Source organism: Sarcophilus harrisii, chromosome 4 (assembly GCF_902635505.1).
Source record: "Sarcophilus harrisii chromosome 4, mSarHar1.11, whole genome shotgun sequence".
Classification (NCBI taxonomy): Eukaryota; Metazoa; Chordata; class Mammalia; order Dasyuromorphia; family Dasyuridae; genus Sarcophilus; species Sarcophilus harrisii.
Genome location: NC_045429.1, coordinates 91,855,514 through 91,873,487, shown reverse-complemented (window position 1 = coordinate 91,873,487; position 17,974 = coordinate 91,855,514).

Genomic DNA, 17,974 nt, shown 5'->3' with positions numbered 1-17,974 from the left:
CTTATTTGTGATTAACTAATACAAAGGAAATACTTTGATGGAGAAGCTACTTTAAGGAAGAGCTTTAATTTCATGAATCACACATATTTAGTTGTTCTGGGGGAAAACAACAAATGAGAAACATAGTAGTATCTTGTATAACATACATATCCAGTCATTACAGGAATACCTTGCCTTACCGTAGAAAAATTGTCTAAAAATGCTTATTTCTCATATTTCTACAAACCATTACCACTATATATGTTTGTGCAAAATATGTGTCTGCATATGTGTTTCTCATAAGTAACTTTATAAAGATAGGGAAATAGGCATATTGCTTTAGCAAAGGTGGTTATCTTTTAAATGCTTCCTTTTTTGAATTATGATGGAATACACAGTATTGAATTGTTTGGAAAATGTTGTCACCTCTAATACACATTTTTTCTATATATACTTAATTGTGTCTTGCTGTTCTTCCTAACTAAAAAAAAATAAAAGGAATTCACCCTTTCTAGTTTCTTATACAGCTCAAGGGCCCTAGGCATCAGATCCAAATGTAGCGGTTTTACTCTTGTAGCTGATGGAAATAGAGCACTACAGAACAGCTGACATATCAGTTCCATTTGTTTGTTTGTTTGTTTGTTATTTGCTGTCATCCTTCCAGGTTTTTTTTTTCTATAAATACTTTTGGCATAGTCTAATTTACTTGCCATTTTAAGAACCAATAATTTGTTTAAACAACTTGGTTCAAATGTAGTATAATTGTATCTATTTACATCCTTGCCATATTTTTTCATGTTTTTCTTTTTTTTGGTCTTTTCTTATTTACACATGAATACGATTTCTACATTTGTTTCTAAAACTTTGAGATGCAAATTCTCTCCTTACCTTCTTTCCCATCCCCCACTGAGAATACAAGTAATTTAATATAGTTTATATATGTACAGTCATGCAAAACATTTCTATAATAGTCACGTTGTAAAAGTAAACATAAACAAAAAACAAAAGAAAAATAAATTATGCTCCAATCTACATTCAGACAACATCAGTTCTTTCTTTAGGTAGGAATAGCATTTTTTTATCATAAGTTCTTAGATCATTGTATTGCTGAGAATAATTATATCATTCACAGCTGATCATCTTACAATATTGCTGTTACTTTATACACAGGACATTTTACTTTGAATCAGTTCATGAAAATCTCTCCAGCTTTTACTGAGTTTATTTTTCCAGGTTACCTGCTTGTCATTTCTTTTTCTTTTTTTGTTTTTATAAGAATAGCTTTTTTTTTAATTTTTCAAAAAGCATGTAAAGGTAGTTTTCAATATTCATCCTTGCAAAACCTTGTTCCAAATATTTCCCCTTCTTTCTTTTCTCCCTCCTCCCCTAGACAGAAAGTAATCTAATATAGATTAAACATGTGCAATTCTTCTAAGTATATTTTTACATTTATAATGCTGCACAAGAAACACCAAATGAAAATGGAAAAAATTATAAAGAAAAAACAATCAAATATAAATAACAAAAAGGTGAATATAGTACATTGTAATCCACCTTCAGTGGATCATAAAATCTCCTCACCAGATGCGGATGGCTCTTTCTATTGTAAGTCTATTGTAATTGGCCTTAATCACCTTATTGTTGAAAAGAGCCAAGTCCATCATGGTGGATTATCATATGATTTTGTTCTTCTGTACAATGTCTTCTTGGTGTACTCACTTCACTTAACATCAGTATATGTAAGTCACTCTAGGCCTTTCTGAAATCAGCCTGCTGATCAATTCTCACAGAATATTAATATTATATTGCCTTCATATACCATAACTTATTCAACCATCCCCCAATTGATGCGCATCCCCTCATTTTCCAATTTTTTGCCCCAGAAAACCAGTGCTATCAATATTTTACCACACCAATGCATTCTTTTTATTGTTTATATTTTTTGGATTCAGACCTAATAATGAGTAAAGGGTATGCACAATTTTATAATATTTGGGACATAGTTCCAAATTCCTCTACAGAATGGTTGAATTACTTCACAACTGCATTAACAGTGCATTAATGCCTTATTTTCCCCATATTCTCTCCAACATTTGTCATTTTCCTTTTCTGACCTATTAATCAATCTAATAGGTATGGATAGTATTTCAGAATTGTTTTAATTTGTATTTTTCCAATAAATAGTGAATTAGGGCATTTTCCCCATATGATGATAGATGGTTTTGATTACTTCATCTGAAAACTATATCTTTTTTTTTAATAATAGCTTTTTATTTACAAGTTATATGTATGGGTAATTTTACAGCACTGACAATTGCCAAACCTTTTGTTCCAATTTTTCCCCTCCTTCCCCCCACCCCTTCCCCTAGATGGCAGGATGACCAGTAGATGTTAAATATATTAAAGTATAAATTAGATATACCATAAGTATACATGACCAAGCTGTTATTTTGCTGTACAAAAAGAATCGGACTCTGAAATATTGTTCAATTAGCCTGTGAAGGAAATCCAAAATGCAGGCAGGCAAAAATATAGAGATTGGGAATTCAATGTAATGGTTCTTAGTCATCTCCCAGAGTTCTTTCCCTGGGCATAGCTGGTTCAGTTCATTACTGCTCCATTGGAAATGATTTGGTTCATCCCATTGCTGAAGATGGCCAGGTCCATCAAAATTGATCATCATATAATATTGTTGTTGAAGTATGTAATGATCTCCTAGCCCTGCTTGTTTCACTCAGCATCAGTTCATGTAAGTCTCTCCAGGTCTTTCTGAAATCATCCTGTGATTTCATATTCCATATTAGTCATATACCACAATTTATTAAGCCATTTTCCAATTGATGGGCATCTACTCAGTTTCCAGTTTCTGCTCACTACAAAGAGGGCTGCCACAAACATTCGCGCACATACAGGTCCCTTTCTCTTCTTTATGATCTCTTTGGGATATAAGCCTAGTAGTAACACTGCTGGATCAAAGGGTATGCACAGTTTGATAACTTTTGGAGCATAGTTCCAAATTGCTCTCCAGGATGTATTCACAATTCCATCAACAATGCATTAGTGTCCCAGTTTTCCCACATCCCCTCCAACATTCCACATTATCTTTTCCGGTCATTCTAGCCAGTCTGACAGGTGTGTAGTGATATCTCAGAGTTGTCTTAATTTGCAAATCTCTAATTCATAATGACTTGGAGCATCTTTTCATATGGTTAGAAATAGTTTCAATTTCTTCATCTGAGAATTGTCTGTTCATATCATATTGATCCATTTATCAATTGGAGAATTGCTTAATTTCTTATAAATTAGGGTCAATTCTCTGTATATTTTGGAAATGAGTCCTTTATCAGAACTTTTGATTGTAAAAATATTTTCCCAGTTTATTGCTTCCCTTCTAATCTTGTCTACATTAGTTTTAAAACTGTATCTTTTTTTATCATTTATCAATTGGGATATGGATCTTGTTTTTTTTTTTATAAATTTGATTCATTTTTTTTGTTTGAGAAATGAGGCCTCTATCAAATAAATTTGCTTCAATTTTCCATACACACAATTACTTTTGCTAACTGCCCCCTTCATTTATTCAACCCTCTCTTTATCTCTCCTTTCACCCTGTACTTCCTCGAGTGTTTAAATTCTGAATACTCCCTCCTCCAATTTACCCTCCTTTCTATTTGCCTCCCACTTTTTTTTTCTTCCCCTTCTATTTTCCTTTAATGCAAGATAGATTTCTATACCTAATTGAGAGTGTATGTTATTCGCTATTTGAGCCAGTTCTACTGGCTCACTAGAACACTAATTCACTCACTCTTCTCACCCCCCTCCTCTTACTTTTCACTATGAAAGGTTTTTTTCTTACCTGTTTTATGCATGATAATTTATCCCATTCTGCTTCTCCCTTTCCCTCTCTTGCAGTACTTACTTTTTGTCTGCATATACTCCTTTTTACTGCCCTAATAATGAGAAAATTCTTGAGTTACAAGTATCATCTTCCCATTTAGCAAAAACTCAGCCTCATTAAGTCTTTTGATTTCCCTTTCCTTTTTATGCTTCCTTTGAGTCTTGTGTTTGAAAGTCAAATTTTCTTTTCACTTTTAGTATTTTCATCAAGGATATTTGAAAATCCTCCATTTCACTGAATATCCATTTCCCCCCAGAAGAATTATATTCAGTTTTGCCGGGTAGGTGATTCTTGTTTGTAGTACTTATTTTCCCTCTGGAATATTATGTTCCAAGCCCTCTGGTTCTTTAATGTAGATGCTGTTAAATCTTGTTTGCATAATGACTGTCTGATTCCAATATTTTCTCCTTGAAACGAGAGCTCTGGATTTTGACTATAATATTCCTTGGAGTTTTCATTTTGGGACTTCTTTCAGAATGTGATCCATGAATTATTTCAATTTTTATTTTACCCTCAGGTTCTAGACCATTAGGGCGGTTTGTCTTAGTAACTTCTTGAAAGTTGATGGGCTCTTTTTTGATCAAGGATCTCAGGTAGTCCAATAATTCTTAAATTATCTCTCCTTAATATATTTTCCACATCAGTTCTTTTTCCATAAAGATATTTCACATACTTTTTTGATTTCTCATAAAGTCATCAGCTTTCATTTGCCCAATTCTAATTTTTAAAGAACCATTTTCTTCAGTGAGCTTTTCTAATTGTCCAATTCTATTTTAAAGTATTTTTTCTTAAGTGACTTTTTGTGCCTCTCTTTCCATTTGACCAATTCCACTTTTTAAGGCATTCTTCTCTTCATTGGCTTTTTATACTTCCTCTACCTTTTGACCTAGTCTGTTTTTTAAGATTTTTTTCTTCAGTTTATATTTCTTCAAAATTTGAAGCTCAAAATCTTTGAGCTTCAAAATTATGACCTGGGACAAATTTATATTTTTGGAGGCTTTGGATGGAGAAGCTTAGACTTTGTTATCTTCTGAGCAAGTTTTGATCTTCTTTGTCACCATAGTAACTTTCTTTGGTCAGAATCATTTTTTCTTTGCTTATTTCCTCAGCCTATCACTTAACTTTTAATTCTTTGCTAAAGCAGGGTTTTGACACTGCCCCAAGCTTCAAGAGTTTGGTGCAGCTCTTTTCAGAGTTACTTCTAGGGACCTCTATATTCGCACTTCTTTTAATGTGATACAATTTAGGGATAGATGTGTTTACTACTCTCCTGGCCTGTGCTCTGGTCTGTGAATGACCACAAATGACCACAAGCACTCTTTTTTTTTTTTTTTTTTTTGCCTTGTAACTAGGCTGTAAGTTCTGGTGTATTAGTTCTCCTCTTTATCCTGAGACTCTCACCAAAGACTGTAACCTGGATTTAAGTATGGGCAAAGCAACACAATCCTGCCTCAATTCTAGACCCCCATGATGTCCTTTTGATCAATTATTTAAGCCTTTCTGTCTGAGGTCTGAGACCTCAGAAAGCTTCTGGAACTGCTGATTCAGTGATTCCCAAGCACTACTTCTGATTTGCTAGAGCCAGGTATGCTGGAACAACTTGGGTTGGATTTCACTCCACTTTCCCTTTGGCGCAGCATGCTTTTCTTCCTGACATTCTAAGTTGTCTTGTGCTGGAAAATTGTTTAACTATATTTTTGTGGCTTCTGATGCTCAGAATTTGTTTAGAGTCATTATTCTAAAATACCTGGCAGAGTTTGGGACTCAGGTGAGTCCTTGTTTTTACTTTGCTATCTTGACTCTGCTTCCCCATGTTTTTTATAGTGCTGACTTCAACCTTTCTCTCTGATTCTAATTTATAAATTTTTAATTTATTGCATAAAATAGCTGTATGAAAAAATGACTCCTGTGAAAGTAATCAGACATTTTCTATACAGATCTAGTAAATTTAATTAAAACTATTTGGTGATTGAAATGTCTATAGCTTATAACTCCCTCCTTGAAGAAAATATCTTTCAGATGGATTTCAGGTTTCTGAGTAGTCTATGGACCTTCTATCTTGAAGGCAAAACACTGCTGACATTCTTGTTACACAAAAAGACAGAAATCATTAAGTAGTTGTGGATAAATTAAAAGATAACTTAGGGATTATTGATAAAGGTGTGAAAAATTATAGTGTTGAATTTATTATGCACCAAATGCAACAAGAAATATCATTTCATGGACCACTTGCTCCAAAAGTAAAGAAGGATTGAAGGGAAAAACATAAGGATTTGGAGAGTAGATCATTAGTGATCTTGGGGAATGTAATTAATGAAAACAACAGAATAAAAATACTTTTTTTTTAAGGGAAGAAATAAAAAAGAAAAAATCTAAGAAACAAAAAAGTCAGAGATGGGCAAAAGATGTGGAAGACTGATATAACTATTTCACTGGGAGGAAGAGGGGAGAAAAGAATTGAAAAGTAGATAAGAAACAAAAGCAGGAAACATTCAATAAATTCAATAAAATGTCCAATCTAACATGGGAGTTGATAAACAGGAAGGATTGAGTGATAGTTTTACCACAAAGTGTATGAAGTCAAACTAATCAGAAGAATAAAGTACTGACTTAAAAGGAGAAATGGAACAGAAAAATCTTAATTAAAAAAACCCTCTAATATTAAAGATAAATGAAAGAAAACATAAATGTCATTCAGTACTTTAAGTCTGAACAGATCTAAAGATCCAGAAAAATAGAAAAATAACATATTACAACAAAACTCTACGTGATGTGTATACATACACACACACACACACACACACACACACACACATATATATATATATATATATATATATATATATATATATATGAAATCAAAGTAGGACTTTATAATGGAAATTTACCATTTGTCAGATAAATTTTCCAAAGCAGGATTTGAAATCATGTCATAAGACAAAGCTAACATAAAAAAAAAATCACAATATAAATAGATAAAAACAAAAATAAACCATTAAGTTTAAAGGACTTATATAAAAATTAACTGAATTCAATATTAAAGTTTTATGCTCCAAATAGAACAATAATTAAATTCATAAAGGAAAATTATTTAAATTGCAAAAATCCAGAAAAAATTATCATAGTAATAGAATTGGCTTTGATGTTATTCTCTTAGCACTAGGTAAATATTATGGAAAGATGAATAAAAAGGGAAATATGGAATTTAGTTAATTTCTAGAAAAATACCAAGTTAAATATTTATATTATTGTTTACATGTAATTATAAAAGAATATGCATGTCAGCAATTTCCAAAAATTGCCCATTTATTGGGGTACAGAAAAAATGCAAATAAATATTGAAGTCAAACATATTAACTACACTCCTTAAAAATCAAAATACAATAAAATTATAATAAAGGTAAAATAAATAACAGAAAGAGACTTAAAATAATTAGACAATAATTAAGTTCAATAATAAGTTAGTCAAAGAACAAATCATAGAAACAACAATGATGTGAGAGATAATTAGAATGATGTGACATCATACCAAAATTTGTTAGATGCAGCTAGATCAGTATTCAGAGGAAAAATATATACTCTTAAATGTATATTAACAAAATAGAAAAATAGAGGATAAATGAATGGATGGATGAATGCTTAAAATTTTTTTTCAACTAACAAAAATTAAAATAAGTAAAATATGAAATCAAATTTACTTAAGAAATGAATAAATTTTAAAGAGAAAAGATCATGGAAGTGATAAATAAACCTAAAAATTATTTCTTTGAAAAGGTTAAGAGAACTGTTAATTATAATCACCATGATTAAAAGAGGAAAAAGGCAGGAAATAGAATTATTAAATATCAAAAAGAACACACAATCAAAATTTTAAAAAAAATAATCATTATAATTTTTATTCAAATTAAATGCCAACCAAAACAAGAACATAAAAGATATAATTACCTTCAAAAATATAAAATACTCACACTAATAAAACACCAAATGGTTATCTTGAATAATTCAATATCAGAAATGACAACTGAATTAGCTGAAACAAACTAACAAAAGGAAAAAAAAATAAGCTGATCCATATGGGTTTACAGAAAAATTCTATAAAACTCTTTTAAAAATAATTAATGCCCACACCATACAAACTATTCTCAAAAATTGAGATATCTCTATACCAAAACCATTTTATGGAACAGATGTTATTAATACATAAACAAGAGAAAGGGGAAACAAAGGAAAATTATAGATACATAATATTGATGAACATATTGATTCACATTTTAAACAAAATATGGCCAAACTGCAAGAATTTACCAAATAATAAATCATTAAGAGCAAGTTGAATTTGTGCCAGTGATTCTAGAATATGTTAACAAAACATGGTAACATAAACAGAATTAAGTATTAAAAATCACAATATCCCCAAATCACATCATTATCTCAAGAGTTGCAAAAACATTCTTTAACAGCATATAAGACTCATTTATATCTTTTTTAAAAATACAAGTAAAGGAATTTTAGAAACATAATAAAAGCATCTAATTAAACTCCAAAGCAAGCATTATATTTAATGGGTATATGTCAGAAGATTTCTCAATTAATACAAGAGTAAAACAAAGGTGCCTACTCTCCTTCCTATTATTAATGTATAACCCTAATTATTGATAACATAGTTTACTCAAGAAAATATATTTTTAAAAAAATAATAACACTATCAGGAAATAACAGGAGAGAAATAATTCCTATTCAAAATCAAAGTAAAAAGGATAAAGAATTTGGGATTCAATCCACCAGAACTCATTTAATTCTCTGATTGATTTCATGATGTTATTCAAAGACATTAATTACAACTTAAATAATTTGAATAATACTCAACATTCATGACTGAGATGTGCCAAAATTTTTTAAATGGCAAAACTCACAAAATTTATTAAGAGGTTTACTGCTTTATAATTTGAATGTATATTTTACAAAGATCTATAAAATAATAATGAAGACATTTTGGGGAACAAAAGATATAATGGAATTAAGTAAATAATGATAAGAATTAGGAACAAAGGAGGAACTGAAATGCCAAACTTTAAGCTATTTTATGTTAGCAATCATCACAATCATTCGATATTTGTTTTTTAATGGAAAATAAATTCAACATATAAAACTGTATAGTATCTGAAATAATTGAACACAGTAATCAAATGTCCAATAAACCTGAAAACATAAATTTTCTAAGAAAGAATTTTTTCATTTGATAACTATTGGGAACTTGAAAGCCAGTCTACCATAAAAAATGGTTAGATCAATATTTCACATTTTATATTATACTTTCAAAATGGACACAACTTGAATATTAATAACAATGATTTAAAAAAAATCATTAGGAGTGAGACAGATCATATGATTTCCACATCTATGCAAAAAAAGGAATTGATAAGCAAATAAGGGATAGAAACAATAACCAATGTTAAAAATAGATCATTTCAATAACAAAATCAAAACACTTTTTTATAAACAAAATTAATGCATCTTGGATATGAAAGAAAATAGTTGACTGGGAAAAAATTATTTGCATCAAATATCTGTAACAAATGTTTACTGGAATACATAAAACCAAAAGTCACATCCCAAATAATAAGTAATCAGATATGAGCAAACATTTCTCAAATTTTTGCAAATTATTAACTATTTGAAATAATACCTTAAACCCCATTACTAAGAGAAATACAAATTTAAAATTATCCAAGTTTTCATTTCTGTAGGAGGTGTTAAGGAAAGTCAGGGACACTCATGCAGTGATGAGGGTCAGAATTCATATAATCATTCTGAAAAGGAATTTAGAATTATGCATATAAGGTAACTAAAACTTTTATATCATCGTACACTGATATTATACTGATAGCATATACCATAAAGGGTTAACTGAAAAAAAAAGTTTCTACATATTCCCTAAGATTTATAGAAGCACTTTTTGTGCTGCCAATGAATTGAAAACAATGACTGTCCATTAATTAGGGAATAGTTAACAAAACTGAAGCACATGAGTATAATACATTATTACTCTCATTCAAATAATGATAACATGATGAATACAGAGAAGCATGACATAAATTATAAGAACTGGTACAAATTATCCCTTCCTGCTAAGTTTTATTATGATACAGAAATATTTATGATTTATGAACATTTGTTTTGTATCCTGTAACTCACTGATTGTCGTGTGAAATAAATTTACTAATGCAGCACTTAGTTGTTGTGCTTGGCACATAATTGGCTTGTTGATTGTTATCCTTCGTTCTTGAAGAGCACCAAAATGATATCAAAAAGCATGTAGCAAACCACATAGTAGGCACTTAATAAAGGCTTATCAATTGACTAGTTAACTCTCTATGGTTTTCTAATTTACTTGCAAAAAGTGATAACTTTGTTTTGAATTTACCTATGCTTATTCCCTTGATATTCTTTTCTTATTGTTATAAAACTAAGAGCACAAAAAGATAATTTTATTCATAAATGTAAAATACTGAAACTAATAAGAGCAAATGCAAATCTGAAATAATCCAATCTAGCATTTCTAGCATTACGTCAAATAGAAGTACTATAGTAACAGTGAACATCCTTGATTTATCCCTGATCTTATTGGGAAAAAGTCCAATTATCCCTATTATATATAAGACTGATTCTTGAATTTAGATATAATTAAAATAATAAAAGTAGGTTCAAATGAGAAAAATAGTAGAACACACTAGACAAATTAAGAACTAAAAGCAATAACTATATTTGACAAGAATAGCTGGGAAATGTGTAATGTAGTTTAGCAGAAACAAGGGTTAAAACAGAATTTTACACCATATGTCTTTTAAAATTCCTAATAAATATGTGATCAAATATCAGTTACCCCTGCCTGTCTATAACTTTGAGGAAAAGCCTTTGGTGTGGGCCAGGAAGAAGTCAGCTGTTCATTAAATACTGTACTGGTCTGAAGGATATGGCCTGTGGAATTTGATTTAGAATGAGCATGTCTAGAAAGTGAGCAGGTTCTGACAAATCCAAAGTACACAGCACACCAAGACAGGATAAAGAAGGCTAAAAAGAACAAAAACAAAGTCTTAAAATTCAAGAAAAGCAGAAAGAGTATATATGGTCACACAGGAGGCAGTTAGATGACACAGTAGATAGAGTACTAGTGAATCAGGAAAATCTGGTTTCAAATTTGACCTCATTCAGATCCTTGCCGTGTAATCCTGGGACCATCAATTAACCTCTGTTTGCTTTAGTTTCCTCTACATAAAATGAGGAAACAACAACTTCTACCTTTATTTGTTAAAAGTATCAAGCACAATATCTGGTAGAAAGTAGACACAATATATTTATTCCCTTCCCTGCCTTTTTCTCTTTAACTATAGGAAGGCATACACAGAAAAAGACAATAGATGATACTGACTCAGTTTATAATTGGAAAAAATTATCAAATTGGGAACAACTGTATTGAAAGATGCATATTCCTCATAATTTTGAAGATGAGAGAAACTTGAAGAGACACAATGAGATGATGCATAGGTAGTTATTCCTATCCACCTGTCACTATTCGCATCTAATGTTTTGTCTATCAAATGGTGCTCTAAAGGCATTAGACTCTATGGTATTTGGAAAGTGTCCTTGCTTTGTGCAGGGATGAAAGGACAGACCTGAGGATGTACAAGACTATAAGCAGAATTTCCATCTCAAATTTATATTTGTCTATGCAGCTTCAAACATAATGATTGGAATTTCTCTCATCTTTCCTTGATCTGTGTTTGAGAGAAGTTGGATTTGGACAGTTGATGGAAAACTGCTTTGGATTTTATTACATATTCATTAAGATGCTAGATAGTGGACTTAAATTGTGAACTTGTTCCAGTAATTGATGAAACAATACTCTACGAAGGAAAAGAAAAAGATGTGGTCAAGTAGTTGGTTCTAAATAAGAGATTGAGACATATAATCCTAGGTAACAGCCTTAAAAGATAATATGGGTTGAGCTATGCCCATGGAATACTGCATAATTGAAAAATGTATGCCTTATTTGATTATACCTATACCTAGTGTTACCTGTATTACATCTTTAGTTAAACCTGTGGTTTAGAAATTAAAATTCCTTTTACATTAGTCTTTCATTAATATGATTTAGCTATTAAAATCAACCTACAATCTCTGAAACCCTTACTGACCATAAGTTCCAGTGATAAAAACACCTGGCTATTAAAGTCTTCAGTGTCTTCTCCAGGGCTTTATAATCATTAAGAAATATAATTTATAATAATGTGAATCATAAGAATTATATAACAATCATAGAGTTTGATGAGTTTTAGTAGATTCTCAGTTACTTCTCAGTAACATGATCCAGAATTTTGCAAAATTACATATTATGATAAGTTATCTACAGTTGGGAGGCACTAGTCAGCATTACTTAGTTATTCTTCCCCTGATCATTATTTCATGACTGTTCCAATAATAATTGCTATGAATTCTCTTCATTATTCCTTATAAAACATTTCCTATGTTTTTAAAATAAATTATTCAAAAAAATGGCAAAATATTTTGAAAATATTTTGTAATTCTCAAACTTTTCACGAAAAAATTATGTTTTTCTTTAATTCATGGTTTATATGGACAAATAAATCTTAGACATTTATAAAAAATCAAAATAAAACCTTACAAGGATCTTTATCCAGAAATTCTTTATAATTTTTATAGTTATAACAAAATTAAAAGCAATTAGAAAGGCATTGACATTTAGATAAAATCAAAATAAAACCTTACAAGGATCTTTATCCAGAAATTCTTTATAATTTTTATAGTTATAACAAAATTAAAAGCAATTAGAAAGGCATTGATAATTTGATAGGTGGGTTTTTTCTCTACAAAATTTGTCATCATTGGTAATTAATTATATTGTTGCTCAAAATTATCATATTTTGTTTTTTAATAGTTAAAAAAACTTTCCTCCAGAAAAAATGTTATTATTAATAATAAAATATGTATGTATTTGTTCAACAAGCCAGAGAATTTTTTTGTACCCATGGCCAAGGCAAGGGCAGCTAGATGGCAGAGTAGATAGAATCCTATCCTAGAGTCAGAAGGACTTCAGTTTGAATCTGATTTCAGATACTTATTTTCTGGGTGACTCTAGGCAAGTCATTTAACCCTCACCTCAGTTTGCCTCAGTTTCCTCATCTGTAAAATGAGAGGGAAAAAGAAATGGCAGACCTTTCAGCATCTTTGTTGAGAAAACCCCAAGTATCATTTTATAAATAACTTACTCATAGCCTCACATTTTCCCCATAAATGTAATCACTTTATCTTTACGATCAGATTATTTTGAGGATCTTCCATTTACTTAGTTACAATGCTTGTTTTTCTCAAAAATGCCTGCCATATGTATTGCAAGTTTCAGAAGGAAATTTTAGTCAAAAAATGAATTTGGTTCATTTTCAATATTATTGCTAAGAAAAATGCTATTATAATCTTTAAGTTCAAATACTTTTCAAAGTACTTTGGGACTAGAATGTGAGCATGTTTTGAAATAATGCAGAATTGTGTAGTATTTTTCATATCATTAAACAATTTTGAAAAGAATTATCTTTTTTATTAAAGCTTTTTATTTTTCAAAATATATGCATGGATAATTCTTTGACATTAGCCATTGAAAAACCTTGTGTTCCTATTTTTCCCTTTCCCTAATTCCCTCCTCTAGATGGCAAGTAGTCCAATATATATTAAACATGGTAGAAATATATGTTAAATCTAATACATGCATACATATTTATACAATTATCTTGCTGCACACAAAAATCAAATCAAACCAGAAAAAAATAAGAAAGAAAATAAAATGCAAGCAAACAACAACAAAAAGAGTGAAAATACTATATTGTGAACCACACTCGGTTCCTACAATCCTCTCTCTGGGTGGAGATGACTCTCTTCATCACAAGATCATTGGAACTGGTCTGAATCATCTCATTTTTGAAGAGAGCCACGTCCATCAGAATTGGTCATCATATAATCTTGTTGCCATGTACAAGGATCTCCTGGTTCTGCTAATTTCACTTTACATCAGTTCATGGAAGTCTCTTTAGGCTTCTCTGAAATCCTCTGCCTGGTTGTTTCTTATATGACAGTAACATTTCATAGCATTCATATACCATAATTAATTCAGCCATTTTTCAATTGATGGGCATCCACTAAGTTTCCAGTTTCTTGCCACTACAAAAAGGGCTGCCACAAACATTTTTGCACAATGTGGGTCCCTTCAAAACAGTCAACAACTATAGCAACCTAGTCTTTGACAAACCCAAAGACCCCAGCTTTTGGGATAAGAACTTACTGTTTGACAAAAATTGTGGGAAAATTGGAAACTAATATGGCAGAAACTAGGCATTGATCCACATTTAACACCATACACCAAGATAAGGTCAAAATGGGTTCATGACCTAGGCATAAAGAATGAAATTATTAATAAATTAGAGGAACACAGGATAGTTTACCTCTCAGACCTGTGGAAGGGGAAGGAATTTATGATCAAAGAAGAACTAGAGACCATTACTGATCACAAAATAGAAAATTTCCACTATATCAAACTGAAAAGTTTTTGTACAAACAAAACTAATGCAGACAAGATTAGAAGGGAAGCAATAAACTGGGAAAACATTTTTACAGTCAAAGGTTCTGATAAAGACCACATTTCCAAAATATATAGAGAATTAACTCTAATTTATAAAAAATCAAGCCATTCTCCAATTGAAAAATGGTCAAAGGATATGAACAGACAATTCTCAGATGAAGAAATTGAAACTATTTCTAGTCATATGAAAAGATGCTCCAAGTCATTATTAATCAGAGAAATGCAAATTAAGACAACTCTAAGATACCACTACACACCTGTCAGATTGGCTAAGATGACAGGAAAAAATAATGATGATTGTTGGAGGGGATGTGGGAAAACTGGGACATTGATGCATTGTTGGTGGAGTTGTGAACGAATCCAACCATTTTGGAGAGTAGTTTGGAACTATGCTCAAAAAGTTATCAAACTGTGCATACCCTTTGATCCAGCAGTGTTACTACTGGGCTTATATCCCAAAGAGATCATAAAGAAGGGAAAGGGACCTGTATGTGCACGAATGTTTGTGGCAGCACTCTTTGTAGTGGCTGGAAACTGGAAACTGAGTGGATGCCCATCAGTTGGAGAATGGCTGAATAAATTGTGGTATATGAATATTATGGAATATTATTGTTCTGTAAGAAATGACCAACAGGATGATTTCAGAAAGGCCTGGAGAGACTTACACGAACTGATGCTGAGTGAAATGAGCAGGACCAGGAGATCATTATATACTTCAACAACAATACTATATGATGACCAGTTCTGATGGACCTGGCCATCCTCAGCAATGAGATCAACCAAATCATTTCCAATGGAGCTGTAATGAACTGAACCAGATACGCCCAGAGAAAGAACTCTGGGAGATGACTAAAAACCATTACATTGAATTTCCAATCCCTATATTTATGCCTACCTGCATTTTTGATTTCCTTCACAAGCTAATTGTACAATATTTCAGAGTCTGATTCTTTTTGTACAGCAAAATAACGGTTTGGTCATATATACTTATTATGTATCTAATTTATATTTTAATATATTTAACATCTACTGGTCATCCTGCCATCTGGGGGAGTGGGTGGGGGGTAAGAGGTGAAAAATTGGAACAAGAGATTTGGTAATTGTTAATGCTGTAAAGTTACCCATACATATAACCTGTAAATAAAAGGCTATTAAATTAAAAAAAAAAAGTAAAGTACCACAAAAAAAAACAAACAAAAAAAAACAATGTGGGTCCCTTTCCCTCCTTTAAGATCTCTTTGGGATATATGCCCAATAGAAACACTGCTGTGTCCAAAGGTATGCACAGTTTGATAACTTTTTAAACATAGTTCCAAATCGTTCTCCAGAATGGTTGGATTCATTCACAGTTCCACCAACAATGCATCAGTGTCCCAGTTTTCCCACATTCCCTCCAACATTCATCATTATCTTTTTTTTTTTTTTTTTTTTTTTTTGTCTTCTTAGCCAGTCTGAGAAGTGTGTAGTGGTATCTTAGAGTAATCTTAATTTGTATTTCTCTGATCAATAATGATTTAGAGCACCTTCTTATATAACTAGAAATGGTTTCAATTTCTTTATCTTAAATAGTCTGTTCATATCCTTTGACTGAAAAGAACTATCTTTTAAAAAGATTCTATAATAAACTCAGTTTTTTCAACAAAAAATTTCCACATACAAAAAAAAAAAAGATTTCATAAGTAATTGATAACTTCTGTTATATACAGTTTCCTTAAAAAATAGTATCTCCCCTCACTAAAATAGTCACATGACTCTAACCATATCTGATTACCAGACACTTTATAAAGGACACCACATGACACAGTAACAAAAGGAACACCAGTAATTGCTTCTGACTAATCTAGGACTACACAAAAAGTTATCCTAAAGCCTTCATGTGCTTTTCTCAAGGAAAATAAGAGGGCTCAAAATCTAGTCTAGTCTTTGGTAAATGAATCCTGAAGTCATTGGGTTCTTACCACTAGCCTGGTGCAATTGTTGGAATAAGTATGTAAAATGTCAAATATATGAAATACAACTCTTTTCTCCCATAGTCCATCTTATTTTTGGCTTCCATAATTCTATCGATGGTACCATGCCATTTTAAGTTATAACTATTCAAAATACTTTATTCTTTTCTCTTTTACTTCTCCGCTGTCTCCTCCCCCACCAAACTTTATACTTTCCCCCTCAGTACCATCTTTCTTTTCTGCTACTCTAGTCCATCTCATTTATGTCTCTACCTAATTATATCTCACTCTGACTATTGTATTACTCTTTTAATCTCCTTGGCTTCAGGCTATCCCTTCTCTAATTCACCCTTCAGATAATTAAAAAAAGTGATATTTCTAAAGCAAATATCTGATCATTTATTGTCTTGTTTAAGAAAGTTAAGTAGATTCCTACTGTCTACTTATAATATTCTATATGTTTTCATATGTATATATCCCTTGCTCTAAAGTGACCTCCTTTTTTTAGAGTTTTGAGGACTTTATTTTTAAAAAAGCATTTTATTTTTCCAAAAACATTCAAAGATAATTTTCAACAATTACCTTCAACAAAACCTTGTGTTGCAAATTTCTCTCTCTCTCTCTCTCTCTCTCTCTCTCTCTCTCTCTCTCTATACCTCTCCCCTTCCAAAAGAGAAAGCAATCCAATATATGTTAAACATATGCGATTCTTCTAAAGATTTTTCCATATTTGTCATAGTATGCAAGAAAAAAACAGATCAAAAGGGAAAAAATAAGAAAAAAACAAACAAACAACAATAATAAAAAGAGTGAAATACTATATTTTGTTCCATGTTCAGTTTCCCTAGTTCTGTGAATGCAGATACCACTTTTCATCACAAGTCTATTGGAATTGCCTTAAATCATCTGAATGATATTCCTTTTAAACAATATGTCTTGCCTACCTCCCTTCTAAGCTCAACTTAAACAATAACTCCTCTACAAGTTCTTTCCTAACTCCCCAGTTACTAATACCACCCCCTATAATTGTCATGCTTGCTTTGTATATATTTTGTGCCTATGTCTATGTGTACATGTTGTTTACACTCCATAGAATATAAGTTCTTTGACAGCAGGCAGATTGTATTATGTAATATATGTATATATTCATATAAATATTTTGGCATGAATTGATAAATGATCAAAGGATATGAACAGACAATTCTCAGACGAAGAAATTAAAACTATTTCTAGCCATATGAAAATATGCTCCAAATCATTATTAATCAGAGAAATGCAAATTAAGACAACTCTGAGATACCACAACATACCTGTCAGATTGGCTAGAATGACAGGGAAAGATAATGCAGAATGTTGAAGGGGATGTGGGAAAACTGGGACACTGATACATTATTGGTGGAATTGTGAATAATCCAGCCATTCTGGAGAGCAATTTGGAACTATGCTCAAAAAGCTATCAAACAGTGCATACCCTTTGATTCAGCAGTGTTTCTACTGGGC